We start from the raw sequence: 11,798 nt of genomic DNA, 5'->3' as shown, positions 1-11,798 counted from the left end.
AACACAGTACCACCACCCCTCCACATATTAACACGGTACCACCACCCCTCCACATAGTAACACGGTACCACCACCCCTCCACATAGTAACACAGTACCATCACCCCTCCACATAGTAACACAGTACCACCACCCCTCCACATAGTAACACAGTACCACCACCCCTCCACATAGTAACACAGTACCACCACCCCTCCACATAGTAACACAGTACCACCACCCCTCCACATAGTAACACAGTACCACCACCCCTCCACATAGTAACACAGTACCACCACCCCTCCACATAGTAACACAGTACCACCACCCCTCCACATAGTAACACAGTACCACCACCCCTCCACATAGTAAAACAGTACCACCACCCCTCCACATAGTAACACAGTACCACCACCCCTCCACATAGTAACACAGTACCACCACCCCTCCACATAGTAACACAGTACCACCACCCCTCCACATAGTAACACAGTACCACCACCCCTCCACATAGTAACACAGTACCACCACCCCTCCACATAGTAACACAGTACCACCACCCCTCCACTTAGTAACACAGTACCACCACCCCTCCACATAGTAACACAGTACCACCACCCCTCCACATAGTAACACAGTACCACCACCCCTCCACATAGTAACACAGTACCACCACCCCTCCACATAGTAACACAGTACCACCACCCCTCCACATAGTAACACAGTACCACCACCCCTCCACATAGTAACACAGTACCACCACCCCTCCACATAGTAACACAGTACCACCATCCCTCCACATAGTAACACAGTACCACCACCCCTCCACATAGTAACACAGTACCACCCCTCCACTTAGAAACACAGTACCACCACCCCTCCACATAGTAACACAGTACCACCACCCCTCCACATAGTAACACAGTACCACCACCCCTCCACATAGTAACACAGTACCACCACCCCTCCACATAGTAACACAGTACCACCACCCCTCCACATAGTAACACAGTACCACCACCCCTCCACATAGTAACACAGTACCACCACCCCTCCACATAGTAACACAGTACCACCACCCCTCCACATAGTAACACAGTACCACCACCCCTCCACATTGTAACACAGTACCACCACCCCTCCACTTAGTAACACAGTACCACCACCCCTCCACATAGTAACACAGTACCACCACCCCTCCACATAGTAACACAGTACCACCACCCCTCCACTTAGTAACACAGTACCACCACCCCTCCACATAGTAACACAGTACCACCACCCCTCCACATAGTAACACAGTACCACCACCCTTCCACATAGTAACACAGTACCACCACCCCTCCACATAGTAACACAGTACCACCACCCCTCCACCCCTCCACATAGTAACACAGTACCACCATCCCTCCACATAGTAACACAGTACCACCACCCCTCCACATAGTAACACAGTACCACCACCCCTCCACTTAGTAACACAGTACCACCACCCCTCCACATAGTAACAGAGTACCACCACCCCTCCACATAGTATCACAGTACCACCACCCCTCCACATAGTAACACAGTACCACCACCCCTCCACATAGTAACACAGTACCACCACCCCTCCACATAGTAACACAGTACCACCACCCCTCCACATAGTAACACAGTACCACCACCCCTCCACATAGTAACACAGTACCACCCCTCCACTTAGAAACACAGTACCACCACCCCTCCACATAGTAACACAGTACCACCAACCCTCCACATAGTAACACAGTACCACCACCCCTCCACATAGTAACACAGTACCACCACCCCTCCACATAGTAACACAGTACCGACACCCCTCCACTTAGTAACACAGTACCACCACCCCTCCACATAGTAACACAGTACCACCACCCCTCCACTTAGTAACACAGTACCACCACCCCTCCACATAGTAACACAGTACCACCACCCCTCCACATAGTAGCACAGTACCACCACCCCTCCACATAGTAACACAGTACCACCACCCCTCCACATAGTAACACAGTACCACCACCCCTCCACATAGTAACACAGTACCACCACCCCTCCACTTAGTAACACAGTACCACCACCCCTCCACATAGTAACACAGTACCACCACCCCTCCACATAGTAACACAGTACCACCATCCCTCCACATAGTAACACAGTACCACCACCCCTCCACATAGTAACACAGTACCACCCCTCCACTTAGAAACACAGTACCACCACCCCTCCACATAGTAACACAGTACCACCACCCCTCCACATAGTAACACAGTACCACCACCCCTCCACATAGTAACACGGTACCACCACCCCTCCACATAGTAACACAGTACCACCACCCCTCCACTTAGTAACACAGTACCACCACCCCTCCACATAGTAACACAGTACCATCACCCCTCCACATAGTAACACAGTACCACCACCCCTCCACATAGTAACACAGTACCACCCCTCCACATAGTAACACAGTACCACCACCCCTCCACATAGTAACACAGTACCACCACCCCTCCACATAGTAACACAGTACCACCACCCCTCCACATAGTAACACAGTACCACCACCCCTCCACATAGTAACACAGTACCACCACCCCTGCACATAGTAACACAGTACCACCACCCCTCCACATAGTAACACAGTACCACCACCCCTCCACATAGTAACACAGTACCACCACCCCTCCACATAGTAACACAGTAGTACCACCCCTCCACATAGTAACACAGTACCACCACCCCTCCACATAGTAACACAGTACCAACACCCCTCCACATAGTAACACAATAGTACCACCCCTCCACATAGTTACACAGTACCACCACCCCTCCACATAGTAACACAATAGTACCACCCCTCCACATAGTAACACAGTACCACCATCCCTCCACATAGTAACACAGTACCACCTCCCCTCCACATAGTAACACAGTACCACCACCCCTCCACATAGTAACACAGTACCACCACCCCTCCACATAGTAACACAGTACCACCACCCCTCCACATAGTAACACAGTACCACCACCCCTCCACATAGTAACACAGTACCACCACCCCTCCACATAGTAACACAGTACCGACACCCCTCCACTTAGTAACACAGTACCACCACCCCTCCACATAGTAACACAGTACCACCACCCCTCCACTTAGTAACACAGTACCACCACCCCTCCACATAGTAACACAGTACCACCACCCCTCCACATAGTAACACAGTACCACCATCCCTCCACATAGTAACACAGTACCACCACCCCTCCACATAGTAACACAGTACCACCCCTCCACTTAGAAACACAGTACCACCACCCCTCCACATAGTAACACAGTACCACCACCCCTCCACATAGTAACACAGTACCACCACCCCTCCACATAGTAACACGGTACCACCACCCCTCCACATAGTAACACAGTACCACCACCCCTCCACTTAGTAACACAGTACCACCACCCCTCCACATAGTAACACAGTACCATCACCCCTCCACATAGTAACACAGTACCACCACCCCTCCACATAGTAACACAGTACCACCCCTCCACATAGTAAGACAGTACCACCACCCCTCCACATAGTAACACAGTACCACCACCCCTCCACATAGTAACACAGTACCACCACCCCTCCACATAGTAACACAGTACCACCACCCCTCCACATAGTAACACAGTACCACCACCCCTCCACATAGTAACACAGTACCACCACCTCTCCACATAGTAACACAGTAGTACCACCCCTCCACATAGTAACACAGTACCACCACCCCTCCACATAGTAACACAGTACCACCACCCCTCCACATAGTAACACAATAGTACCACCCCTCCACATAGTTACACAGTACCACCACCCCTCCACATAGTAACACAATAGTACCACCCCTCCACATAGTAACACAGTACCACCATCCCTCCACATAGTAACACAGTACCACCTCCCCTCCACATAGTAACACAGTACCACCACCCCTCCACATAGTAACACCGTACCACCACCCCTCCACATAGTAACACAATAGTACCACCCCTCCACATAGTAACACAGTACCACCTCCCCTCCACATAGTAACACAGTACCACCACCCCTCCACATAGTAACACAGTACCACCACCCCTCCACATAGTAACACAGTACCACCACCCCTCCACATAGTAACACAGTACCACCACCCCTCCACATAGTAACTCAGTACCACCACCCCTCCACTTAGTAACACAGTACCACCACCCCTCCACATAGTAACACAGTACCACCACCCCTCCACATAGTAACACAGTACCACCCCTCCACATAGTAACACAGTACCACCACCCCTCCACATATTAACACAGTACCACCCCTCCACATAGTAACACAGTACCACCACCCCTCCACATAGTAACACAGTACCACCACCCCTCCACATAGTAACACAGTAACACCACCCCTCCACATAGTAACACAGTACCACCACCGCTCCACATAGTAACACAGTACCACCACCCCTCCACATAGTAACACAGTACCACCCCTCCACATAGTAACACAGTACCACTCCTCCACTTAGTAACACAGTACCACCACCCCTCCATATAGTAACACAGTACCACCCCTCCACAAAGTAACACAGTACCACCCCTCCACTTAGTAACACAGTACCACCACCCCTCCACTTAGTAACACAGTACCACCACCCCTCCACAAAGTAACACAGTACAGCCACCCCTCCACATAGTAACACAGTACCACCACCCCTCCACATAGTAACACAGTACCACCACCCCTCCACATAGTAACACAGTACCACCACCCCTCCACTTAGTAACACAGTACCACCACCCCTCCACATAGTAACACAGTACCACCACCACTCCACATAGCAACACAGTACCACCACCCCTCCACATAGTAGCACAGTACCACCACCCCTCCACATAGTAAAACAGTACCACCACCCCTCCACATAGTAACACAGTACCACCACCCCTCCACATAGTAACACAATAGTACCACCACCCCTCCACTTAGTAACACAGTACCACCCCTCCACATAGTAACACAGTACCACCACCCCTCCACATAGTAACACAGTACCACCACCCCTCCACATAGTAGCACAGTACCACCACCCCTCCACATAGTAACACAGTACCACCACCCCTCCACATAGCAACACAGTACCACCACCCCTCCACATAGTAGCACAGTACCACCACCCCTCCACATAGTAGCACAGTACCACCACCCCTCCACATAGTAACACAGTACCACCACCCCTCCACATAGTAACACAGTACCACCACCCCTCCACATAGTAACACAGTACCACCACCCCTCCACATAGTAAAACAGTACCACCACGCCTCCACATAGTAAAACAGTACCACCACCCCTCCACATAGTAACACAGTACCACCACCCCTCCACATAGTAACACAGTACCACCACCCCTCCACATAGTAAAACAGTACCACCACCCCTCCACATAGTAACACAGTACCACCACCCCTCCACATAGTAACACAGTACCACCACCCCTCCACATAGCAACACAGTACCACCACCCCTCCACATAGTAACACAGTACCACCACCCCTCCACATAGTAACACAGTACCACCACCCCTCCACATAGTAAGACAGTACCACCACCCCTCCACATAGTAACACAGTACCACCACCCCTCCACATAGTAACACAGTACCATCACCCCTCCACATAGTAACACAGTACCACCACCCCTCCACATAGTAACACAGTTCCACCACCCCTCCACATAGTAACACAGTACCACCCCTCCACATAGTAACACAGTACCACCACCCCTCCACATAGTAAAACAGTACCACCACCCCTCCACATAGTAACACAGTACCACCACCCCTCCACATAGTAACACAGTAGTACCACCCCTCCACTTAGTAACACAGTACCACCACCCCTCCACTTAGTAACACAGTACCACCACCCCTCCACTTAGTAACACAGTACCACCACCCCTCCACAAAGTAACACAGTACAGCCACCCCTCCACATAGTAACACAGTACCACCACCCCTCCACATAGTAACACAGTACCACCACCCCTCCACATAGTAACACAGTACCACCACCCCTCCACTTAGTAACACAGTACCACCACCCCTCCACATAGTAACACAGTACCACCACCCCTCCACATAGCAACACAGTACCACCACCCCTCCACATAGTAGCACAGTACCACCACCCCTCCACATAGTAACACAGTACCACCACCCCTCCACTTAGTAACACAGTACCACCACCCCTCCACATAGTAACACAGTACCACCACCCCTCCACATAGTAACACAGTACCATCACCCCTCCACATAGTAACACAGTACCACCACCCCTCCACTTAGTTACACAGTACCACCACCCCTCCACATAGTAACACAGTACCACCACCCCTCCACTTAGTTACACAGTACCACCACCCCTCCACATAGTTACACAGTACCACCACCCCTCCACATAGTAACACAGTACCACCCCCTCTCCACATAGTAACACAGTACCACCACCCCTCCACATAGTAACACAGTACCACCACCCCTCCACATAGTAACACAGTACCACCCCTCCACATAGTAACACAGTACCACCACCCCTCCACATAGTAACACAGTACCACCACCCCTCCACATAGTAACACAGTACCACCCCCCCTCCACATAGTAACACAGTACCACCACCCCTCCACATAGTAACACAGTACCACCACCCCTCCACATAGTAACACAGTACCATCACCCCTCCACATAGTAACACAGTACCACCACCCCTCCACTTAGTAACACAGTACCACCACCCCTCCACTTAGTAACACAGTACCACCACCCCTCCACTTAGTAACACAGTACCACCACCCCTCCACATAGTAACACAGTACCACCACCCCTCCACATAGTAGCACAGTACCACCACCCCTCCACTTAGTAACACAGTACCACCACCCCTCCACAAAGTAACACAGTACAGCCACCCCTCCACATAGTAACACAGTACCACCACCCCTCCACATAGTAACACAGTACCACCACCCCTCCACATAGTTACACAGTACCACCACCCCTCCACTTAGTAACACAGTACCACCACCCCTCCACATAGTAACACAGTACCACCACCCCTCCACATAGCAACACAGTACCACCACCCCTCCACATAGTAGCACAGTACCACCACCCCTCCACATAGCAACACAGTACCACCACCCCTCCACATAGTAGCACAGTACCACCACCCCTCCACATAGTAACACAGTACCACCACCCCTCCACATAGTAACACAGTACCACCCCTCCACATAGTAACACAGTACTACCACCCCTCCACATAGTAACACAGTACCACCACCCCTCCACATAGTAAAACAGTACCACCACCCCTCCACATAGTAGCACAGTACCACCACCCCTCCACATAGTAACACAGTACCACCACCCCTCCAACTAGTAAAACAGTACCACCACCCCTCCACATAGTAACACAGTACCACCACCCCTCCACTTAGTAACACAGTACCACCACCCCTCCACATAGTAAAACAGTACCACCACCCCTCCACATAGTAACACAGTACCACCCCTCCACATAGTAACACAGTACCACCACCCCTCCACATAGTAACACAGTACCACCCCTCCACATAGTAACACAGTACCACCACCCCTCCACATAGTAACACAGTACCACCACCCCTCCACATAGTAACACAGTACCACCACCCCTCCACATAGTAACACAGTACCACCCCTCCACATAGTAACACAGTACCACCACCCCTCCACATAGTAACACAGTACCACCACCCCTCCACATAGTAACACAGTACCACCACCCCTCCACATAGTAACACAGTACCACCCCTCCACATAGTAACACAGTACCACCACCCCTCCACTTAGTAACACAGTACCACCACCCCTCCACATAGTAAAACAGTACCACCACCCCTCCACATAGTAACACAGTACCACCCCTCCACATAGTAACACAGTACCACCACCCCTCCACATAGTAACACAGTACCACCACCCCTCCACATAGTAACACAGTACCACCACCCCTCCACATAGTAAAACAGTACCACCACCCCTCCACATAGTAACACAGTACCACCACCCCTCCACATAGTAACACAGTACCACCACCCCTCCACATAGTAAAACAGTACCACCACCCCTCCACATAGTAACACAGTACCACCACCCCTCCACATAGTAACACAGTAGTACCACCCCTCCACTTAGTAACACAGTACCACCACCCCTCCACTTAGTAACACATTACCACCACCCCTCCACATAGTAACACAGTACCACCCCCCCTCCACATAGTAACACAGTACCACCACCCCTCCACATAGTAACACAGTACCACCCCTCCACATAGTAAAACAGTACCACCACCCCTCCACATAGTAACACAGTACCACCACCCCTCCACTTAGTAACACAGTACCACCACCCCTCCACATAGTAACACAGTACCACCCCCTCTCCACATAGTAATACAGTACCACCACCCCTCCACATAGTAACACAGTACCACCACCCCTCCACTTAGTAACACAGTACCACCACCCCTCCACATAGTAACACAGTACCACCACCCCTCCACATAGTAACACAGTACCACCACCCCTCCACATAGTAACACAGTACCACCACCCCTCCACTTAGTAACACAGTACCACCACCCCTCCACATAGTAACACAGTACCACCACCCCTCCACATAGCAACACAGTACCACCACCCCTCCAGATAGTAGCTCAGTACCACCACCCCTCCACATAGCAACACAGTACCACCACCCCTCCACATAGTAGCACAGTACCACCACCCCTCCACATAGTAACACAGTACCACCCCTCCACATAGTAACACAGTACCACCCCCCCTCCACATAGTAACACAGTACCACCACCCCTCCACATAGTAACACAGTACCACCACCCCTCCACATAGTAACACAGTACCACCCCTCCACATAGTAACACAGTACCACCACCCCTCCACATAGTAACACAGTACCACCACCCCTCCACATAGTAACACAGTACCACCACCCCTCCACATAGCAACACAGTACCACCACCCCTCCACATAGTAACACAGTACCACCACCCCTCCACATAGTAACACAGTACCACCCCTCCACATAGTAACACAGTACCACCACCCCTCCACTTAGTAACACAGTACCACCACCCCTCCACATAGTAAAACAGTACCACCACCCCTCCACATAGTAACACAGTACCACCCCTCCACATAGTAACACAGTACCACCACCCCTCCACATAGTAACACAGTACCACCACCCCTCCACATAGTAACACAGTACCACCACCCCTCCACATAGTAAAACAGTACCACCACCCCTCCACATAGTAACACAGTACCACCACCCCTCCACATAGTAACACAGTACCACCACCCCTCCACATAGCAACACAGTACCACCACCCCTCCACATAGTAACACAGTACCACCACCCCTCCACATAGTAACACAGTACCACCACCCCTCCACATAGTAAGACAGTACCACCACCCCTCCACATAGTAACACAGTACCACCACCCCTCCACATAGCAACACAGTACCACCACCCCTCCACATAGTAACACAGTACCACCACCCCTCCACATAGTAAAACAGTACCACCACCCCTCCACATATTAACACAGTACCACCACCCCTCCACATAGTTAAACAGTACCACCACCCCTCCACATAATAACACAGTACCACCACCCCTCCACATAGTAACACAGTAGTACCACCCCTCCACTTAGTAACACAGTACCACCACCCCTCCACTTAGTAACACAGTACCACCACCCCTCCACATAGTAACACAGTACCACCCCCCCTCCACATAGTAACACAGTACCACCACCCCTCCACATAGTAACACAGTACCACCCCTCCACATAGTAAAACAGTACCACCACCCCTCCACATAGTAACACAGTACCACCACCCCTCCACTTAGTAACACAGTACCACCACCCCTCCACATAGTAACACAGTACCACCACCCCTCCACATAGTAACACAGTACCACCACCCCTCCACATAGTAACACAGTACCACCACCCCTCCACATAGTAACACAGTACCACCACCCCTCCACTTAGTAACACAGTACCACCACCCCTCCACATAGTAACACAGTACCACCACCCCTCCACATAGTAACACAGTACCACCACCCCTCCACATAGTAACACAGTACCACCACCCCTCCACATAGTAACACAGTACCACCACCCCTCCACATAGTAACACAGTACCACCACCCCTCCACATAGTAACACAGTACCAACACCCCTCCACTTAGTAACACAGTACCACCACCCCTCCACATAGTAACACAGTACCACCACCCCTCCACATAGTAACACAGTACCACCACCCCTCCACATAGTAACACAGTACCACCACCGCTCCACATAGTAACACAGTACCAACACCCCTCCACTTAGTAACACAGTACCACCCCTCCACATAGTAACACAGTACCACCACCCCTCCACTTAGTAACACAGTACCACCACCCCTCCACATAGTAAAACAGTACCACCACCCCTCCACATAGTAACACAGTACCACCCCTCCACATAGTAACACAGTACCACCACCCCTCCACATAGTAACACAGTACCACCACCCCTCCACATAGTAACACAGTACCACCACCCCTCCACATAGTAAAACAGTACCACCACCCCTCCACATAGTAACACAGTACCACCACCCCTCCACATAGTAACACAGTACCACCACCCCTCCACATAGTAAAACAGTACCACCACCCCTCCACATAGTAACACAGTACCACCACCCCTCCACATAGTAACACAGTAGTACCACCCCTCCACTTAGTAACACAGTACCACCACCCCTCCACTTAGTAACACAGTACCACCACCCCTCCACATAGTAACACAGTACCACCCCCCCTCCACATAGTAACACAGTACCACCACCCCTCCACATAGTAACACAATAGTACCACCCCTCCACATAGTAACACAGTACCACCACCCCTCCACATAGTAACACAGTACCACCACCCCTCCACATAGTAACACAGTACCACCACCCCTCCACTTAGTAACACAGTACCACCACCCCTCCACATAGTAACACAGTACCACCCCCTCTCCACATAGTAACACAGTACCACCACCCCTCCACATAGTAACACAGTACCACCACCCCTCCACTTAGTAACACAGTACCACCACCCCTCCACATAGTAACACAGTACCACCACCCCTCCACATAGTAACACAGTACCACCACCCCTCCACATAGTAACACAGTACCACCACCCCTCCACATAGTAACACAGTACCACCACCCCTCCACATAGTAACACAGTACCACCACCCCTCCACATAGTAACACAGTACCAACACCCCTCCACTTAGTAACACAGTACCACCACCCCTCCACATAGTAACACAGTACCACCACCCCTCCACATAGTAACACAGTACCACCACCCCTCCACATAGTAACACAGTACCATCACCGCTCCACATAGTAACACAGTACCAACACCCCTCCACTTAGTAACACAGTACCACCACCCCTCCACATAGTAACACAGTACCACCACCCCTCCACATAGTAACACAGTACCACCACCATTCCACATAGTAGTCCAAATGTCTTTGTCAACATTTTCAAAGCTAACCCTCGCAGGCATGACATTAACCAAAAGCACCCCATTGGGTACAACAGCAGAACATCAAAGGAAA

This window comes from Salvelinus fontinalis, chromosome 6, assembly GCF_029448725.1.
Source record: "Salvelinus fontinalis isolate EN_2023a chromosome 6, ASM2944872v1, whole genome shotgun sequence".
Classification (NCBI taxonomy): Eukaryota; Metazoa; Chordata; class Actinopteri; order Salmoniformes; family Salmonidae; genus Salvelinus; species Salvelinus fontinalis.
The sequence above is the reverse complement of the archived record's forward strand: the minus strand, read 5'-3'. Positions refer to the sequence as shown.